We start from the raw sequence: 22701 nt of genomic DNA on the forward strand, positions 1-22701 counted from the left end.
AATTATTGTATAAAATAATACTTGAATATTTAACATAAGAAAAAAATTAATATAATACGATGAAAGAATGTTGATTATATTAATATATAATATTTAAAAGAGAAAGATTGAATAGAATAGAGATAAAATTTAGTGAGGTAGGAAAAATCAATGTGTTATTATGAAGTAAGACAATATAAATATTAATATATATTTTTTAAATTTTATAATTATGCGAATATATTGGACTACCCACGGTCCATATGAGTTAACCCTAATGAGTAGCGAGTTTTTAGAACTGGACTAAAAATATTCTGAAAAGTATGAGCTCTAATTTTAAAGCTCAAACCCTATGATTTTTTAACCTGACGGACCGATTCATATAAGCTAACTCATTTTGACAGCTCTAACTCTCAAATAGCATTATGCTTGTGAGATATATTTGTAATCGTGTCGGTGTTCAAGCGACACCAACACTTATGATCATATTTAATTTATTTTTTTACAAATTATTATAAATATCGAGATGTTAGTGTCTGTGTGGCGTTTCCGATATATATATATATATATATATATATATATATATATATATATATATATATATATATATATATATATATATATATATATATATATATATATATATATATATATATATATATATATATGTTTCATAACCTTTGCCAACATGAATATGTTATATTCTCTGAGAGGCCATATATGCGCATCTTTTCACTTATGCCCTAGTTATTATGATTTCATCCAAACCTAAAAAAATGATGCCGCCACCTGCATAATAAAATGGGTTTTGTAGCAACCTAATATCATGAGATTATGACCCTTAACTCTTGGAAGGGACATTCGACCCTTAACCAAGATTTTCTAAAAGTAATTTTGGTCAAAATATTCTTGATCGTACAATATTCACACGACAACAAGAGAAGGCACAATCGCTTTCAATTGTAAAGTTTTAGCTGCTCAATGGCAACTGTAGTCAGATATATATTAAGGGACCTTTCAACATCTCTAGTAGAGATTGTCGTACAAAATTTTATCAACAAAGATATAGTTTGTTATACAAGAGATTTGAACCATGAATGTTGGGTCCTATAGACATATTTTATATAATATAGAGGACACATTTTATATAATGTAGAGGACACTTGATGGTTCAAAATGGCAGCAAGTACTCCTTAATCTAGTCACTTGTTTCGAGCTCTTGATTTTATTTATTTTTCAAGATATAATTTATTTTTGTATTCATTCAACAACCAATGTATCTAGTCCAGATTAAACATATCTAACAAATAATTAATAGGACAGGGTATAAACCATGTATATTTTCATAACATCAATTTTTTATAAAAGATAAATTGGGGAAAAAGAAAACATTTATTAATTAAAAGAACAACGATGATCATTTAACAACCATTTTTTAGGGAATTTAAACTCTACACCTTGAAGTTACAAGGTTAAACATTTACTAATATAACATCAATTTGTTTATAAAATAGACAAAAAAGTTACAATTGGTTTGTAACCCACACAAATTATGAGAAAATTTTCAACATCAACTCTATAAGAAAAAGCTAAACTTAAATAAAATTGAAATTGAACTGACATAAGAACTTAGACTACGAATTCAACTTTGAACAAGCATTAGCATATAGTCCTGTTTCAGATCCTTCAACTCATTATCAAGCCCAAACACACTGATTTCTATAAATTTTAATGTAGCACTCATATCAGTCACTGCCTTAATGTTCTCATCCATCACTGAAGGACACATTATCAATTACTCTCTGAGATATGTGGCTACTTTATAGACTATGTTCGGGGTGGGAGTGGGTGCCCTCAATTGTATAAATAGGAAACTCAACATAAACCTTAATCATCTACTAATAATTCTAAAACACTCGGAATTATGATCATAACACATTACTGAAAATACTTAATAAGGCATTGTTCATAGCATATTGCTTGCAAGGTCCAATCCATATAACTTAGCAAGAATATACGGAGGCCATTATATCGAATAAATTACAATTGGGAACAGGGCCGGTCCTTTGAATTTGGGTGCCTTGAGCGAATCAAAAGAGTTGTGTCCCAAAAATTGTTTTTAACAATAAATACATAAGGATAAAAGAAATAATTGGATAAAAACACATTTTCATTTGACATTGTGCAAAAAGAATACAAGTATTGATCTTTGAATCAATGTTTATACTACATCAAAACATAAATCACTATAAAGAGACTTCTTCTTCTTCTTCTTGATCCGATCTTTTTTTCCATAAAAAAATTTACCAAGCCTTTAAAAATTATTTAAATATCCTCCTCTTAGTATTTTTTATTGCAAAATCATTAATAATTTGCCTATACTCAAGGTTCTTCAAAAAATTATTTTCAATTGAAATCAACGCAAGACTATTTAATATATCTTGTGACATAGTAGATCTCAAATAAGATTTTAATAATTTTAATTCAAAAAAAAACTTCTTTCAAACAGATACAACACTGATAGGAATAGTAAATATTATTCTATAAGCTATGCGTGCATTAGGAAAATAATTAAAAGTATTTAAAGAACTCAATATCATATAGCTTGATTTTGATTCAATTGTTAAAACTTTTCTAATGACTTTAAATTCTTCAAACAAAATTCCACTATCAAGATCAAGAGAATCATCATGTTTTAAACAAGTTTCAAGATGTTTACAACATGCTTTCAAGTCCCTATTAGACAATAATCTAAGCCTTTCAATACTAAACCAAGAATTCAAAAATATTTTCATATGTGCTATACTGCTCAAATTTTCTATCAACTGAGCCAATTGTTTAATCTACAATATATAAGAAATAGTTATTTCGGAAAGACTCTTCAGCAGACTCAAGATTCAATTGTGTGAGTTGAGATGGATTTTCATCATAGTGCTGTTTTTAGGGGATTTTCATCATAATATTAATTGATTTTATTCTACTCTATATTTTATTTATGGGAAATTACATTCTTTTATTAATTAATTCTGACTTTGTAGAGCCCCTATAATTTTGTTAGCCAGTATTTTTCAAAACTTTTAATATATATAGGGGTAAAAAAAAATTTGGTGTCCCTAAAATTACGGGGCCCTGGGCTCCCGCCCCGCGAGCCCGTGCTCAGGGCCACCCCTGATTAGGAAGATGACACCAATTTAACCCAACTTGAAAAGAGCAAGGTCTTAGTTGAAATTTGAGTCACCATAGACAAATTATGATGTTAGAATGATGTCTTGTAGACTTAAATTTAGGAGATTCCACAAGAATGAGTTATAGAAGATGACCTTGACGAAGAGTTGAAGGATCATCAAATTTTGTGTCAAGAAGTTTGGGATTCCCCCTATTCTAGAGAACTTCAAGCTCCCTCACTTGGGGACCTTTGATGGAAAATGGATTCTAAAGAACATGTGGCCACAAGCAATACACATATGGTCACCAACAAAGCAAAATGGAAATTCAAGTGTATACCCTTATCAGGAATTGTAAATGATGTTACAATTCGGTGGTACATGAATTTTCCAAGACACTTAATCCTATGATATGTTAACTTTTCTAAAAAATTGGTTCACCTATTCTAAGAAAGCAAGCACCAAAAGGTGACCATGATGAACTTGATCAATGCTCGTCAAGATCACTTTAAGAACCTCAAAGAATACCTCACATGTTTTAACGAAGCCACCATAAGGTGATCAAGACTCCCAAACATCAAATTCTCAAAAAAGGACCATAAGGGAGTTATCCCTCAAGAATATAATTGAATGGTGAATTAGGTTTATATGTTTAAGTGTACATGAAGAAAATTTTGATTTAACTTAGGAGTTTAAATTACACTTTATATATTAGACAACTTTTGTAAGGTTACTGCTCGCCCAAGAGCAACTCTAGCCTCACCGATGAAGCCTGGTTGGATTCTTGGGCGAACAAGTGAACGATGGAGGTCATATCACCCTTAATACCACCTTTGAGCATGTTAAAAACATTAAGAAATTGAAAGTGTGTTATCTAGTCGTAAACATCCCCATTCTCATCGTAGAACATCATTATAAGTCAACTAACTTTTAATACATTATGTGGGGCATATTCCATTTGATACTTAACATTGAAGTTTCTCCTAGAAAATGGAGAAGTCAGCATATTTAAAGGCAATCAAGAGGTTATAAAATCATATTACCAAGACAACCTAAAATTCAAACCAGCTAAAAACCAAGGACATATTTCCTCCACCCACAAAAAACTCTCAGAATGTAAATTTTGCTAAAGCATTGCTGACCTAGATCCTAAAAAAGACTTCAGTGAGAAACATGTGACCCTCATAAAAGACTTGAAAGAAGTGAAGATCAAAGAATATTCCCACCAAGTCACCAACCTGGACTTCTTTTTAGGAAGCATATGAGAACCATATAATGGCATAATTGTGGCATAATTGAAGAAGAACATCTATATATTTGTTAGTCAACCACCAGGCATGCTAGTTATTGACGAAAATGTCATAAGCCACAAGTTAGCCTTCATACCAAATGTGAACCAGTTATCCTAGATAAAGTGATATATGGGTGAAGAGATAGGAAAATGCGTGGAAGAAGAAGAAGAAGTACAAAAATGGGAGGAATTTAATTTCATTATAAAAATTAAGTACTTGTCTTAGCTCGCAAATGTAGTTGTGGTGAAGAAAGGAAACAAAAAATGAAGGATGTGTGTAGACCTCAATGATATAAGTTTTCTATTAAAATGATCCATATCCTTTGTCGAGCATTAACAAACTGATAGATGATGCCTCAAGTTAAAAGAATTTTAGTTTCATGGTTGCTTACTCCGAATATAACTACCAAAATTGATCCCTTTGACTCATCATTCACGATGCTTATGACTAACATGTGCAACTACCAATATAAGGTCATGCTCTTTGGCCTTAATAATGTTGGAGCAACTTACCAACTATTGGTGGATAGGTTTTTTAAAGGCCAAATTAAGAAGTAATTGGTAGTATACATGAAGGACATGATGGCCAGGACAAGAGAATAATGATGACACATTGAGGACTTGGAGGATATCCTAAGTTTGGTGATAAGGTATAATTTGTGTATGAACCCTAAAAAGTTCTCTTTCAAGGTAAGAGATGGAAATAAATTATAGACATGAGGAGTCTAAAATATGTCAAGGAAGTCCAATAACTAACATGAAGGATATCAACATTGTCTAGATTCTTATCTTGCACAAGAGAGAAAGCATTTAATTTCTTTGCAACATTGAAAAAATGAGAAAATAGCATGGGCACATGAACTCGAAGATTCCTTTAAAAACATTAAAAAAAATTCTTATATTCTCCGCTAATATTAACATGAATGAAGGAAGAATGTCCTTTGTTCATTTATTTTATTTGGGTCGACCATGCTCTCATCTTGGTACTAGTGCAAGAGGTTGAAGAAGATGAAATTTTGGTTTACTTGACAAGGTGTTCCGAGATACCGAGACACAATATAAAAAAACCAAACTCCTAGCTCTAGCTGTTGTCACAATGACAAGACGATTAAGGCCTTATTTATAGAGGCACATATTATTAGTGATGATTGATTATCCCATTAAGTACGTTGTAAGAAACCCTAACATCCTAGGAAGAATGGTGGCAATATTACAAATAACATGTTTCACCTCGGACCCGAAATGCATTTAAACTCCACTACAGTAGCGAAGTAACGAAGGGCATCATGAAAAGCTATAACTTTACCCCTCGGTTAATATTAAACTGAGGGCTTAAGTTATATGCACATGGGTTTAATCCCCAACATCTGCATTTCAATTATTTTCAAAACTATTGCATAATACCTCTCGGTTTTTCAATAAAACCGAAGGGTAAGATAGATTTTTTTAAAACTCGTTACATTGTTTACATAGAATATTAATAAATTAATTTGTTTACAATTTACTTTATTCACCTAAAATATCACAATATTGTTTACACTAAAAAATTAGTTTTCCTGAAGATTTAGATATTAGATCTTCAAATCATTTAATTTTAGGGAAGAGAAAATATTGGGTGCAAGATATTTTCAATTACTTTTGTTTGCATTTGTTTATGAAATAAAACAAAAAAATTAGATAAATAAATGATTTTCATCTCAAATAAATAAGTAAGAACACAAACCTTAAACCCAAATAATTTTGTACTCTTGCAATTTATCGTATAGATCTTTTCATGACAAATCTTAAAATGGTGGATGTAGATAGTTTCAAGAGCTTCATGATACTTCACAATGAAATTCAAAATGCTTTTTTTGATATTCAAAATAATCTAGTTAATTGTATTGAAGAAACCAAAAAAATGGATGAAACCGCACCATTTGGTATCTCCAACGAGAGGCATTTCTTGAAATTCCCGAGGAAACGAAAAATAAAATGTTCATCAGCATACTTATTGGTCATAGGATAATAATAACCATTCCTATGCTATAACAATTTTCTATAAAATAATATCCCATCAATCTAATTATAATTTATAAAATTTTATAACAGTTTGTTGTTATGATTGTTATAAAATTATAATTGTCATGAATATTTATATCTTAAAATTTGTTGAAACAAGTTATTTAATTTTGTGTGCAAATTATTAATATGTTGTTTTAAATTTTAATTGTAACTTATATAGATTATTTATAAATCGTAATTTTAGATATGAAAATTGATATATATATATATATATATATATATATATATATATATATATATATATATATATATATATATATATATATAAAGTATTATTGCATGCAATTGTATGGTTATTAGAAAAATAAGGAGAAAATTTTATTTTTTTAGAAATAGGTCCGTTTAGGGCCGAGGCCAATTTAGGGCTGGGCCTGGGTAGTAAAAATGGAGCCCATTTAAAAATGGGCTTTTTGAGCCCAGCCTTGAAAAGCCCGAGGCCCGCATGGGTCGGCCCGTTTAGGGCCGGGTAGCCCATTTTGACAGCTCTACCTATGCTTAGATGTTTGAACTTGGAACAAGCAAGCATCGTGATGGCTTAGCCGCTTAGGTATACAAAGGAGTATGTGGCACTCACATAGGACGAAAATCCCTGGCCAACAAACTCCTTAGAGCTTGATTTTACTAGCCCCTTATGTTCCTAGACATTATTGAGTATGTTAAGAAGTGTAACAAGTGCCAAGAATATTTTACCATCCACCATAATCCAGCCGAGATGTTACACTCAATCATATCCCTTTGACCCTTCTATATGCAAGGCAAAGTTCTCCATAGGACAAGAAATTCACCCAACCCATGTTTATACTTTATTTTAATTTTTTTTATTTATAAAAAGTAAAAAAGCATGGCACTCTTTTTTCCTCGTAAGGAGGTTTTAATGAGGCCAACATGATTTTATTTATGTATTTCTCAAAAATGATAAGCAAAATAGAAGTTCATCGATGGCCATTACTAAGAATACATGAAAGGAGAAAATTCATCCTAGATAAGCATGCCATCAACGATGGACTTAAGAGAGTTGCCTTTTGAGATATCCATACTCGAATGTAGAAATTTCTCAATAGACAAGTTGAAGCCAATTTGATAATCCATGGCCCCATCAAGCTTTAAACAATCAATGTCAACATCCAACTCCTCACATCATTTCTTCGAAGTGCAAAGGGACTGGACTACTCTCGTTTTGTGGAAGGAACCGGGGTAAATTTCTTGTGTCTTTCTTTTGTTTACTTTCTACCTCTGAACTTGTTTTATTCGCTGTAATCAATTAGATTCTAGACCTTATGTTGAGAATCTAATAAGAGTGTATTACTAAAGAAAGAAAAAGCTAACATAATTTAACCCCTTTCTTATATTTTTCTTATCTTCATACAAAACCTAATATGGTCACCCTAGCAAAGGATATCCATGTAAGTCCCCGCCTTAACGTTCCCCAATCACATAAGGAAGCATTATCAATTACTATCTGATATTTATGACTATATTATATGCTATGATCAAGGTGGGAGCATGTGCCTTCACCTCTAAAAATAGGAAACTCACTATAAATCCTAACCATTCACTAATAGCTAGGGGTGGCAAAACAGACCGAACTGTTGGGCATGCCCGTTTTGCCCGCACTTTTGTGCGGGGAGGGCCAAGGATTTAGGCCCTCGCCCTCTTGTGTGAACGTCCTGCCCTGTTTTTTATGCGGGCTTTTGCGGGCATGTTCATTAACATAAATTTTGTATTTTTAGGCTTAAAAAATGCAATGCCCGCAGGCTTAACCCGTTCCGCCCTCACTTTTTGCGGGGCAGGTCGATGTTTTAGGCCCGCACCCTCAACTATGATTGACCCGCCCATTTTTGTGCGGACTTTTGCGAAACGGACCTAAACGAGACGGACATGCCCGTTTGCCACCCCTACTAATAACTTTAAAACACTCGGTTCCGATCATACACATTGTTGACAAAACTCACATACCACCTATCTATCCACAACATAGTCTTGTTCATAATATATTGATAGTAAGATCTATTCCATCTACTTAGTTAGAACATAAACATTTTTAGTTGCCCAATAATACATAAACATAAATAAAGAAGAATATAAGCTTTGATCATAAACTTGCATGATCTTGTAAAAAAATACCCTACCCATCTATATAATAAAATATCTTCAATTAATTGAGCTGCGCGACTTTGATCTTCAAAATCTTCTTTAAAAATCATGTAACCTTTCCCACTTTTTTTGGGCCAAAATCTACAAGCTCATTAATTAATATTAGAATTCACGTGCTTTCTCTTATAAATGATAATCTTATAAAAAAAAGTATGACTTGTGTGGGTCTCTTTCTAACCTAACCATAAAATCTTCCAATGTTTCTCCCATATAAATACTAGTCCTCATCATCTCCCAAATTAAACCACCACATTGATCTTCTAATTCCATCCTTATAGCAACTTCTCCAACTCCAAGATCGAAATCAAACATGGGTCGGTATACAAATCAAGTGCATGTGTATGCACTTCTAATCATGTTAACATGCACTTTCTTCACAACTTTGCAGGCTCGTAACCTCCATGATCATCCATTGGTTCATGTTCATGTTGACAGCAAAAACCTTCTCCATAAACTAGGTATTCACACATCATATCATAAACAAATCAAAGATGCAGGAGATAGACTCTCACCAGGAGGACCTGATCCTCAGCATAATGGAAAATCACCACCAACAACCAAGTAGCTTCATTTTGTGTGGAGATTGGTGTGTCAACTTATCAAAGCATGCATGGTTGAGTAGTATAGTGGTATTTAATTTCTTCTCCCTAAGTAGTGTACTTCATAGTGCTTTTTTTTTTTGTTGTTTTGAAATAAAAATACCTACTTGTAGTAGGTGATTATGGTTTCTATTATTTTGTGTGCAGTGTGATTATTATTTTTCAGTGTTCTTTCATCTTTTTTCTTTTGGAAGTTTCTTTGTAAGGGGTGTTTGAGTGAAGAGGCTAAGTGCAACGGTTTTGTTTTTCTTGTAATACGTTTTAATCATATAATATAGCTTTCTTTGATTATATATATCATGCAAACAAATTTTAGTTTAATATTAGTTGGATATTAAATTTATATAAATGCAAAAATTATCTATAATGGGCAAGATATTATAAACTTTTATAATTATATATTATGGATAGCTCTAATTTGGTGCATTTGGAAGATGAGAAACACCATTATCTTTGACAACGGAGCGTTTAGTTTTGAGGAGGCGATATCAAACATCATGTTTTTTTCTTGGAGGTGGAGTAGTAATAGTGGTTTTAATAGTAGGTGCTCTTTTTACGATTGGTATAAAATACCTCTTCTTTGTAACAACACTCTCTAGTGTCTTCTCGATGTAAGGGTTGCACCCCTAGTGCGATACTTATATTCAATTGCTTATTAAAAAAAAAAAGTTAAATAATATGGTTGGAGTCGGGGAATCCACGGGGCGGGGTACTTTCTCCATTGAGAAAACTTTTTTCTCCATCTCCGTCCCCGCGGAGAAAAAAATCTTCAACTTCAATACTCCAAACAGATAATCTCCACCGTGATCTTCATTAACAGAAGCAAATTTACATTCCTAGGTACCATAGTAAAAAAACATTTTTATAAAAGTGCAATAAATACTCTAACAAACAACAATGAGATTTTTTTGGTAGACGAGACAATAATAACATAATAAAAATTTATAATATAATTGTAAGATCTTAAATTTGAGTTTAATTAATGATGTTCAATTTAATAATGTTAATTTGTTTTCAATTGAATTATGATTTATTCGCTTTTCTAATAAAAAAATATCAAAATTTAGACGTTAAGAATACAATTCATTGGATGTTTAGATCAATAAAAAACAATTGTTATTTTTTTATTCTTTTCCTAATTAAGAATAAATTCAATTCTATAAAAGAATGAGTACAAACACGCATTTCGTTTCTTTTTATCCTCGATTTATTTTAAATATAATTTTTTATTACATTTTTAACTATTTGATAGTAAAATGGGTCCGGTCCATTGAACATAGTCGTTTTGCCCGCACTTTAATGTGCAACGGACTAAGGTTTTAGGCTCTCACGCTTTAAAGTGAATGTCCCGTTTTTCATGCGGATTTTTGCAGACATGAAAATTAACATAAAATTTTGTATTTTTAGGTTTAATAGGTGTAATGCCCGTGGGTTTAGCCCGCCCCACCCTCATTTTTTTCAAAACGGACTAAGGTTTTAGGCCCGTATTTATAACTATGTCCGCCCGCCTCCGCCTCATTTTTTGTGAGTTTTTGCGGGATGAACGTAACGTACCAGGCATGCTCGTTTGCCACCCTACTATTTGGTATAGAGAAAGAGAAAGAGAGAAATTAGAGTAATAACAAATTATTACATGAGAAAAACAAAATTTATAGCTTTCTTACGAAGAATCTTAACAATTTATTGCTTTAAGTCTTTATTAAGTATAGATCTTACGTGTCTTTATTTCTTCGACTGTGTTTTGGGCTTTTAGCTTTTCTACTTCATTAGACTTAGGGTGGGAATAAGAAAGATCGAGTTAGACTTAGTCAATTTGAAATCTGGTATGTTAAAATTGTCAAAATTTAAGTTTGGTTTGCAATATATTATAGGTTTATTTTTAGATCCGAGCCTAACATTTTCGAATACCTGATTAGTCTATTAAGATATGTAAATGTCTACTCCATTTAAACATTTATAAATAACAAATCTAAATAATGTAAAATAGACTAACAAATTAAAAGATTAATGAGATTAAAAATTTGTTTTCATTGACTCATTTGAGTTCACCTATTAGCATATATTTTGTAATATTATTTAATTGAGAATACTTATGAAAAACAATTTATCACAACAACTTATGACATTGTTCATAAGATTTTTTCAATTTATTTTCATAAGTTTTTCAAGATAAATAAGTTTTATTTTTCGTATTTTAATTCAAAGTTCAAAATACAATATAATAATAATAATAATAATAATAAAATTATACATATTTATTCAAATAGATTGGTTTGATAGGCTTCAAGATCTTTTTTTTATAGTTTATAGACTAACAAATATAGCTAAATAGACTTATAAAAATAACATAGGTCTTTTCAATTTAAAAAAGTATGTCTCGGTCTGAACCTATGTAAGGTAGGTTGTATATCCTTGTTAACTAATCTGGCCTATTCACATTCCTAATTAGACCAAGCATTTTAAAATTTAAAGATGAATCATCAAATAAATAATGGAGAGATTCATTTACATGATTATTATTGGATTTTTTCTTTAGCCACCTCCCTATGGGGGTGACCCCCAGCGAAAAACCAAAACTACCCCTGCTTTGGAAATGAACTTCCGAAGCGCTTTTTTTTTTGAATTTTTTTTGTCTTCGGAAATGAACTTCCGAAGATGTCAAAACCGTTAATATTTTCGGAAGTTCATTTCCGAAAATATTTCTGCATATACAAATTTCCCTCCTTCACTATTTCATCATTTTTCTCCAACACTTTTCCAAACCCTCTACAAAACCCAATCAATCTCCATCTATTTTGGACTTAGGATCCACCGATTGGTTCGGTGAATTTTAGTTTGTTCCGGATCGTTTTTTGTATGTATTGTTGTTTATCATGTAAAATCGGACCGATTCAATACATGTATAATATAATTATGTTTTATGACTTGCTTGTCTAATTTATGGTTAATGTCAATTCCATATGTTCAATTTAGACAACACACTAAGCAATCAACAAAATGCAAAATTTATGTCTGTTTCTGCATAATTCGGAAATGAACTTCCGAAATATACATGTCTGGAGCCTATTTTCGGAAGTTCATTTCCGAAATGTCCCCTGAGGCAGGATAAGGTTTGTTATGCCATCAATGCTCCAATAAGTCTATAAATACACACTCTTCTTCATCCTCTCCACACCACAAAACACAAATGACACAAACCTACCCCCACCTAGCATTCGTCTACTTTGAAACCGGCTACCCGATGCCGTTCCAATTTCGCTTCTCGCGCGACACGCCGTTTGCGGAGTTGATACCGTCGCTCAACGCGCTTTTGCGCTATCCCGAGAATCGAAAGGTTGTCAAGCTCGAGTACCGCTCGCCATCGCTTAACGACGAGGGAGGCATTAAGTTCACACCTTTTGAGATCAAGAACGACGAAGATTTGGCGGTTTTGTGGACAACGTTCGACCGATTTTCTTCGAAGGGCCCGATCGAGTTGGACGCGAAACTTCAAAGATCGGCGGACGATGTTATCAAAATGTTGACTCATCCCCACCTACCTGTGATCAACAATATGTAACTTTAATTATATGTAATATTATCGTTGTAATCTTCACCCGATTAAATAAAGCGAATTGTTGTTGTTTTTCATTTTCTTCTGTCAAGACATATTTTCGGAAGTTCATTTCCGAATTCCCCAAGGGGGGTGCGTCCGGAGATGAACTTCCGAAACACCACATTTTCTGAAAAAGTAACTTTATTTCGGAGATGAATCTCCGAACTCAATATTTTATATTAAAAAAAACACGTTTTCGGAGATGCATTTCCGAAAACACCTTTTTTAAGAAAAAAAGTACAGTTTCGGAAATGAACTTCCGAAACAAGGGGTATTGTGGTAAATTCACCAGAGGTGGGCAAGAAGGTTGGGAGGTGGGTGAAGAAATTTTCTTATTATTGTATTCGTCTTTGAAATGTTATAAATTATTTAATCATTTAAAGATTGTATTCGTCTTTGAAATGTTATAAATTATTTAATCATTTAAAGAATGTACATCTCCATTTTACAAACTTTCAAGTTCTAATCTTAATAAATGTCTTCGAACATATTTCTCATGAATATTTTTTTTTTTTAAGATTACTTATAGCAAATATCTCTTGTTGTTCAACCTCCAAAGGGTGTAAATACATTTATTTTTTGGCCTGAAAAGCCATATTCAATTCATTTTCGACCTCATAAGCCCTTTTTCAACTTTATTTCATCGTTGTTAGCCGTAATTTAAGAAACAAAGCTCACATTAATCAGTAAAAAATTAGTTAATGGCCAATTTTTTTTTGCCATAATCTTCATTTTCTTTAATCTTATAAACTTATTTGCTATATTCCATTTGTATAGGTGAAATCATATTAACCCTATATATTTCTTATAAATCATCAACAAAACTAATCTCCAAAACTTATTTTTCATCATAATAATCCATCAACATCGAACTTTCAACCTTTATATTTTATGGTGACATTCATGGGCTTATAATTTCAACCTTTATATTTTCTACATAAAATTTAATAGTTTCATTACTTAGGATATAATTTATCTGAAGAATTCTCTTCCAATTTCTCAAGGTTTTTTCTTTACCCACATCCCTATGGGGTCATCTCCAGCGAAAATTCCATTTTACCCCTGCTTCGGAAATGCATTTTCGAAATATTTTTTTTTCTAAATTTTTTCAGACTTCGGAAGTGCATTTCCGAAAAAATCCCAAAAATTGGGATTTTGATTAATTCGGAGATGCATCTCCGAAAAAAAAAATCTAAAAATTCCAAAAATTAATTTTAGAATATGAATTAATTTATATATTATAAATTTGATATAATTTATAAGTAATAAATAATAATAATTATATATTTTGATATAATTTATTAGTTATGAATAATAATAATTATATATTTCTATTCTGATTCATATTTTAAAATTTAAAATAATTTTAATTAAAAAAATTAATATAATTTCACTTACAAAATGAGTTATAATTTTTTATTTATATATTTATATATTTATAATAATCATTATGTATTTACAAAAAAAATTAAAAAAATGAGTGTTTTAATTTATATATTTATATAATAATTATAATTATTATTATATATTTATAAAAATTATTATATATTTATATATTTATATAATAATTATTATATATTAATTATAAATATATTTATATATTTATATAATAATTATAAAAATTAAAAAAATGAGTGTTTTAATTTATAATAATTATTATATATTTATATATTTATATATTAATTATTATATATTTATATATTATATATTTATATATTTCACTTACAAAATTAATAATTATTATTATATATTTATATATTTCTATTCTGATTCATAATTAAAAATGAGATAATTTTTTATTTAGTTTAAAAAAATTAAAAAAAAGATTTTGTCTTAATTTTATTTAATGAATAAATTTTATATTTAATTCTATATAATTCAAAATTTACTTATGGAATTAAAATGTTTTTGATTTATATAAGTTAGTAAAATAATTTTTAACTTTCAAATAGTTTAGGATGTTTTGATTCACCTTGATTTTATTGATTCACCTTCATTTTATTGATTCACCTTGATTTTATACCTATTAATTGTATTGATTCACCTTGATTTTAATTTTTTTAATAATTATTAATTATTTCGGAAGTGTATATCCGAAACATTCCAAGACCAATTTGGTCTTGGAATATTTCGGAAGTTCATTTCTGAATTTCTCCAAGGGGGGTGCGTTCGGAGATGAACTTCCGAAAACACCACATTTTCTAAAAAGTAACTTTATTTCGGAGATGCATCTCCGAAATCAATATTTTATATTAAAAAAAACACGTTTTCGGAGATACATTTCCGAAAACACCTTTTTTAACAAAAAAAAGAAGTACCTTTTCGGAAATGAACTTCCGAAACAAGGGGTAGTGTGGTAAATTCACCAGGGGTGGACAAGAAGATTAGGAGGTGGGTGAAGAAATTTTCTTTCTCAATCTCAACATCAATAATTTTTGTCTTCTATAAATGCACCTTCCACAACACAAATATTAAAGTCACAAGATTTACAATTACGTTAAAAGGATCATCATCAACCTTCATTTTTGTTTTAGGCTTGCATCGAAAACAATTTGAACTTCTTCTATATCTTTTTTAATTGTATCCATAACGACTATCCATAAATTAGTATGATGACCGGAAATATAATACATTTTATAATACTTGTTTCCCTTTATTTCTCAATAGGTGGAATTTGATGTTTTCACTTAATAAATTTTTTTAATCTTCCAACAAATTATCAAAAATATTATCAGCTTTACTAATATCAAACAAATGCTTTCTTCTATTAAAATTAGAATTCGTATTTGAAATTGTGGGTTTAAAGTTTGGAAAATTATAAGGTGGTATATGTCTTAATTTAGATAAGTTAATACTTTGGTACTCTAATTCATAATTCATAATAGGTTTCATTTATACTTTTTTCCCTTTCCACTAAGACTACATAAATATTTTTATCATTTCCTCAAATATTTTTTTATTTATTGTTTTTCTTTTTAGGGTTTAATTTTTCGAACTTTCTGACACAATTTTCCAATTGTGATATATCTATAAGTTGTAACCATTTATACTAATTTATATCATGGAGTCATAGCCACACATTTAGCTTTTATTTGTCTAAATATACTAATGTGATCATTAGTTGATTCATTACTTTTTCTTGTGAATTTTAGCTAAATCTACAAAATTAACCTTGATTTATCCTCTAAAGAATTGCTCATGAAAAAGAGTTTCTAAAAATGTTCCTAGTTCATTTTTGAACTAGGTAGTAAAGTAGTAAACTATGTGAATGTGTCTTTTGTTAAAGAAGTTGATAAATATTTCTATATTAAAAACTCACCACTAGCCAAATCTCCATATTTAATATGGTAATAGTCGTATGTTCAAATGTTGAATTATCTGTCACACCAAAAAAATATATATTTGGGGATTTTAACTCTTTATTAGGGTATAGTCAGATGTCTCAAGACATTGACAATAGGTCTTTGTGTGTATTATTTCTTGAGAGACTAGAGTATAGTCAGAATTTCTCAAGAAGACATTGACGGGTAGTCTTTTTGGTTGTAATCAGTTTGATTATAGTGGATTAAGTCCTTGTTGATAAGAAGAAATCACCTTAGCAGGTGGACTAGAGGTAGCTTTGACAACAGCAAACCAGGATAAAAATAATTGAATTCATTTATTTTTGTTCTTGTTTTATCTTTGTTTTTTTTATAGAAAAAGTTTCAAATCTAGAAATCCAATTCAACTCCCCTCTTTCTTGTAATTCTTATACCTTCAATTGGCATCACAGCTCCGGTTCTGATATTGGTAGTTATCAAACACTTCACTGTGTCAGATAAAGATCCAAAAATTCTTTGAAACACAACGGTAGTAATCCCTCCACCAGCTGCACCCGTTGTTAGTGAAAGAGATCACTATAGTGTCAAACCTCCAGTTTTTGATGGAAAAAAGTTTGATTACTGGAAAGATAGAATAGAAAGTTTCTTTCTTGACCATGATGTAGATTTATGGGATATGCTAATTATCGGATACGTTCATCCTGTCGATGCTAGTGGTAACAAGATAGAAAGAAGAGTGATGACTGACCAACAAAAGAAAGATTACAAGAATCATCACAAGGATAAAACCATTCTGTTGAATGTTATTTCATACACTAGGTATGAAAAGATTACTAACAGAGATACAACCAAGATGATAATTGACTCATTGAGAATGACTAGTGAAGGGGATGCTCAACTGAAAGAAACCAAGGCACTTGCCTTAATATAGAAGTATGAAGCCTTCAAAATGGAGGATGATGAAACTGTTGAGAACATGTTCTCAAGGTTTCAGACTCTTTTTGCAGGACTGAAGGTTCTCAACAAAGGATACTCCACTATAGGTCATGTTAAGAAGATTATCAGAAGTTTTCCTAAGAGATGAAGACATATGGCAACTGCGCTGAAACTGTCTAAGGATTTGAACAACATTACTCTTGAGGAACTTGTTAGTTCTTTGAGAAGTCATGAGATCGAGCTTGGAGAAGATGAACCTTAAAGAAGAGGAAAACATATGGCTCTGAAATGTATGAGAAAGTTTGAAATGACTAAAGCCTCACTACGCCAAATTTAAGCTACTAAAGCGCAGCTACTAAAGCGCTTTTAGCAAAAGCGCTTTCGTAGGGTTCGCTAAAAACAAAATTAATAAACAAGGGAAAATGATGCAAAAAAAGCGCTCTGGTAGGAGGGGTATGAGAGCGCTTTCAAAAAGCGCTCTGGTAGGGGGGGTATGAGAGCGCTTTTAAAAAGCGCTCTGGTAGGGGGGTTATGAAAGCGCTTTTAAAAGCGCTCTTATAGGGTGGGTGCTACGAAAGCGCTTTTGGGATAAAAGCGCTTTGGTAGGGGGTGTTATTAAAGCGCTTTTGAAAAGCGCTCTGGTAGCCCATTTAAAAAATTATATATTTTTACAAACACACGCGTTTTGTTTCAGATCCAAAACACGCGAAACCCTAGCATAGAAGAGAGAGAGAGAGAGAGAGAGAAAGAGGAAGAAGCTACACTCCATCGCCTCCACCCCGTTACAGCCGAAGAGGAGGCGGAGGAGGAGGTCGCAGCCCAAGTCCCCGTCGCCGTCACCAGTCTTCTTGTTCGCAACCTCCGCCATGACTGTAGGCAGGTTTCTTCTCCTTTTTCATCAAATCTTTCATTTTTTTCCTCCAGAATCAACAATTGAAATGGATTGTTTAACATCGTTGTGCATTTTTTGAAATGGATTGTTGTTGTTTATGTTTTGATTGGAATGAAAAGTGAGTATTTAATTGGAGATTAAGCAATATAAAAGTATTAAAAGAAAAATAAGTAGTAGAAGTGAAACATTGAATAAAAAGAGGAAAAGGGTAAAGTGAATCATTCCTGGGCTGCAGGAAACAAATTTTTATTTATAATTTCCCAAAAAAATCCGCAGCTATACCTTTCGAATATTTTTTTTGCAGGTAATTCGTGTTTTTCTAGTAGTTGTATAATTTCACTTGTGAGTATTAGTGAGCATTCAACTGCATAAGTCTTTACTTTTCATGTTAAGGGCATGTTTAGGTGAAGTTATTTTAGCTTATCTGTTGACTTAAGTATGCACTTGTTATGGAAGACAATGCGAAAAGAACTTATGACATTTTCATTAGTTGTTTTAAGCTTATTTTGTTTAGCTCTCTTATTATAAACATTTCATATACAGGACTTGTTTGTTACATATTATAAAAAAAAAAATTGTTTTATGTTGCTTGTTCAGAGTTTGATCCTTGTGTTGATTTTTATGTTTACTTCGTATGAAATCTTTTGATTTTTCTTGTTATGAATTTTTTTTTATGTTGGAAATTGGAATTGTGCAGGAATTTTGGGTTGGAAATGAAGAGCTTGTCAATCTTTATGAGAAGAGACTTGGTGATGCTGGATATATTCATTTTAAGCTCGGAAGGACTAACAACTGTAGGCAGGTTTCATCAACTTTTACATGATTCAAGATTTTCTATATGTAGTTAGTAATAATCACGTTTTTCTATTGTAGGTTGAGCTTCAAACAGTGGATGGACTGGTAAAGGATAGAACAAAATGTGCCCCTGCCGATTATGTTCCACAGAATAAGAATCAAGTAATGTACCCCGAAGTCTTCTGTGGCAGGATCGTTCGGGGTACAGTTATTTGATTCATATTCTGTGACACAATACAACATAGCTCAGGTGACTACTGGTTCTCCACTAAAGCATCAATACAACATAGCTCCAGATAATACAGGAAGCGTACATTGGTTGCATAAGAACTCGGAAGTTGTTTCCCATTTAGTTGTTTTGGTTTAGAAATATGTGAAATGGTTTAGTTGTTTTGGTTTAGAAATATGTATATATGTATTTTGATTTACATTAATGGTATATAATATAATACTTTTTTTGTATATAATCGATATCGATTATAATGGTATATATCGATTTGAAATGATAAATTATAGGTTCATGAAAAAATACTGCCAAAAAATAGTAAATTACAGGTTCTAAAATATTGCTGCCAAAAGTGCAGGTTTAGAAATAATAAAAAGCATAAAAAAAAAAAAACGCAACATACGAAAGCGCTTTGGATAAAAACGCTCTTATAGGGGTGCCTACCAGAGCGCTTTTTCCTGAAAAGCGCTCTTAAAGGGGGGCCTACAAGAGCGCTTTTTCCAGAAAAGCGCTCTTATAGGGGGGGCCTACCAGAGCGCTTTTAAAAGCGCTTTCGTAGCCTATGCCAGCGCTGGCTTTGGCAGCGCTTTAAAGCGCTGTTAAAGGCCAAAAAAAACGCTTTTAAAAGCCTTGCGCGTTGTAGTGCCTTTCAAGGTGAATAAGATGAAGAAGAATATGAAGTAGATTATGAAGAAGAAGATGAGATATCTCTTCTCTCTAGAAGGTTAAACCAACTCTAGAAGAAAAGACAAAAGTTCAGAGGTTCAAGAAGGATAGGTGGTCGCTTTGAATCTACTTCTGGCTAGAATAAGTCTGGTGCTAGCAAAGACATCATGTGTTTTGAATGCAAGGAGCCAGGTCACTACAAGAATGATTGTCCCAAGCTCAAAAAGGACCAGCCCAAGAAGAAGGTCTTCAGAGGGAAGAAGAAAGGGTTAATGGCTACCTAGGATGATTCTCATTCTTCACAAGATAACTCTGAGGAAGAGAAAGCAAATGTGACGCTGATGGCAAGCATAAAGGCATCTGATGAATAAATTGCATCTCAATTAGAATCTGAATCAGACTTTGAAGAGGTATTTTCTGACCTATCTTGTTCTGAATTAGAATTATGCCCGTCTGAAATTTTGGAAAAGTATCAGAAAGCTTCTTAACAAATACAAGAATTGAAACAAGTCCATGTATCTAAGTCTGAAGCACACTATAAGCTTAAGAAAGATTTCTCTAGTTTAAATGAAGAAAAATTTATTTCGAAAAATGAGAACTTTGTTCTAAAAAGCAAGAGCTCAAAACTTGAGGAAGAAAGTCTTTTAGAAGCTTTTGTGAATTCTGATAATGTCATAAAGAAGTATGAAAAATATTTTCAGAAATTTCTTGCTAGAGGCATAAGCAGAAGCATAATGACTTTAATAATCTATGGAGTTAACATAAATGGAAAAAGAGGAATTGGTTATGATTATGATGATGACTCTACTTCAGAAAAAGATGATAAACCAAAAAATCTTTATGCTCATTTTATCCCTAAGGGTTCACAAAATGGATTTGTGCCTAAAGAAAAACTTATTTCGAAACCTAAGGAAAAATCTAAGGCTCATTCTCATTTCAACTATTCATGTAGATATGATTATCCTACACCTAAACCCAAGTTTGTTAAGAACTTTGGGAGTACTAACAAGAAAGGACCCAAACAATTTGTGTACCTAAGGAAAAGATAATCTATGTTGCAGACATCCTTAGCATCTCGATTAAAACACCAATCATGGTACTTGAACTTGGAGGCTCACGACACATGATGGAAAGAAGGCATATGTTCCAAAGCCTAGAACTTAAGCCTGGCGTATTCGTAGGTTTCATAGGTGATCAGAAAGGAAAGATCATTGACTCTAGAATAATTGATAATGGTTATCTCCCTTCTATTACTAATGTTTTACTTGTTGATGGATTACAACATAATCTATTGTTCATAAGTCAATTAAGTGATAATGGTTATGATATAATCTTTAAGCAAAATTCATGTAAAGATGTCAGTCAGAAAGATTGCTCCATTATGTTTAATGGAAAGATGGCTCTATTATCCATACCAATCCCTTGCGTCTGCCACCAAGGTCTCTAATTCACCCACCTCTTTTTCCTCTACTAAGCATAGATTTAGACCTAATGAGGTGGCTTTGATTGAGAAGTATCTATGAGTTTCTTGCTTCTTGTATGTTGTACGTCATTCCCCGATTCTCCACCACTCCTACAAATGTTTTCTTGAATCTTGTTAAACCCTCTTCCTCCATGTTATACTCATAGTATGCGAACAAAGCTTTTTTTCTCCTTTTGTCCTCTGGGTTTAAGTTTACTCTAGTTGTGATGGTTCCGAATGACTTGTGCGTATGATTGTTTTCCTCCTTTCTCATTTTGTGGTATATGATGTTTTGTTATTTTTCTTGGCCTTGCATTCTTCAAATCGACTCCGTATATCCTTGCTCTGTTTGTGTGGTTTCCTATACCAGTTGTCCTTTTGTCACATATCCCCCCTAGAAAACTTTAGTATGTTTGCTTAGATTTTCCTACTCCTAATGAAATTGTTATCTAGCCTTGTTGCCAACACCATTTCCTCTTGCACATTGTTGAACCTAAAAAATTAAAGTCGTATCTCTTTCTTCTCCTATCGTTCTTTGGTAGATTATCACTTCTTCAATCTCCATATAGTCTTTAAAGATGGAGTATATCTCTTTTGCTCCAAAATCATTAGGTATTTTTGTAAAGAAGAATGTTTTGACATTCTTTGTCTCCTCTTCTCTTCTCTTGTTTCCTATGTGCGCATCCCACTTGCTCTTTACATTTCTTCTAAACCGACCATGTCTTGTTATCGTTTGCCACTTTATTACTAGAAGTTTTTATGTTGATGATGGTTGAATTAATGGAGTTTGAATGTTTGATGAATGTTGAAGAAGGTTGATTGGAAAGGTTTGGGAAAGTTAGAGAGAGGTTGGAGCTTCTCACTCGGTGTTGAATTTTTTAGAGAAAAAAAGAACGTTTGAGAAAATATTTTAGGATGCTAAGATAATTTTTAGGTGAAAATAGGAGAGCCAAAACTCAAAATAGTAATAACATTTAAACTTTGGTTATTATATAATCCTAGTGTTTTTTTTTTAGGTTTGCTATTTGTACACTAAAAATCAATCAAATTACACCTACACCGTATAGTATATAACATGTGCATGGCTTCATGTGTGTGTCATTAAAATTAAAAGTAATTACTCTCTCCGTCTCACAATAAGTGTCATTTTTCATATTTTTATTTGTCTCAAATTATTTGTCCATTTAAAGTACCAATGTGATATTTATTATTTATTTCCACCAACTTACCCTTATTTATTGTATTTTAATTTATTTAAGTACTCCACTACCTATTATTAATAAGGTTATTTGAATAAATAAAACTCATTTTATCATTGAAATCAGTATAATTAATTATTTTTAAAAAATATGAAAATCTCAAAAATAACACCTATTGTAAGACCGAGTATTAAATATTTTAAAACAACAAAACCGTATAGAAATACGGTGTAAGTGTCATTTATATTGTAAATATATCTTTTCTGTTTTTTTTTACATAACCAATAAATTGAAAAGAGTGTAAATGGTACTCTCCAATCCAATGAGATACAATGAGATGAATCTAAACAATAATATAA

Source organism: Vicia villosa, unplaced genomic scaffold, assembly GCF_029867415.1.
Source record: "Vicia villosa cultivar HV-30 ecotype Madison, WI unplaced genomic scaffold, Vvil1.0 ctg.000567F_1_1, whole genome shotgun sequence".
NCBI lineage: Eukaryota > Viridiplantae > Streptophyta > Magnoliopsida > Fabales > Fabaceae > Vicia > Vicia villosa.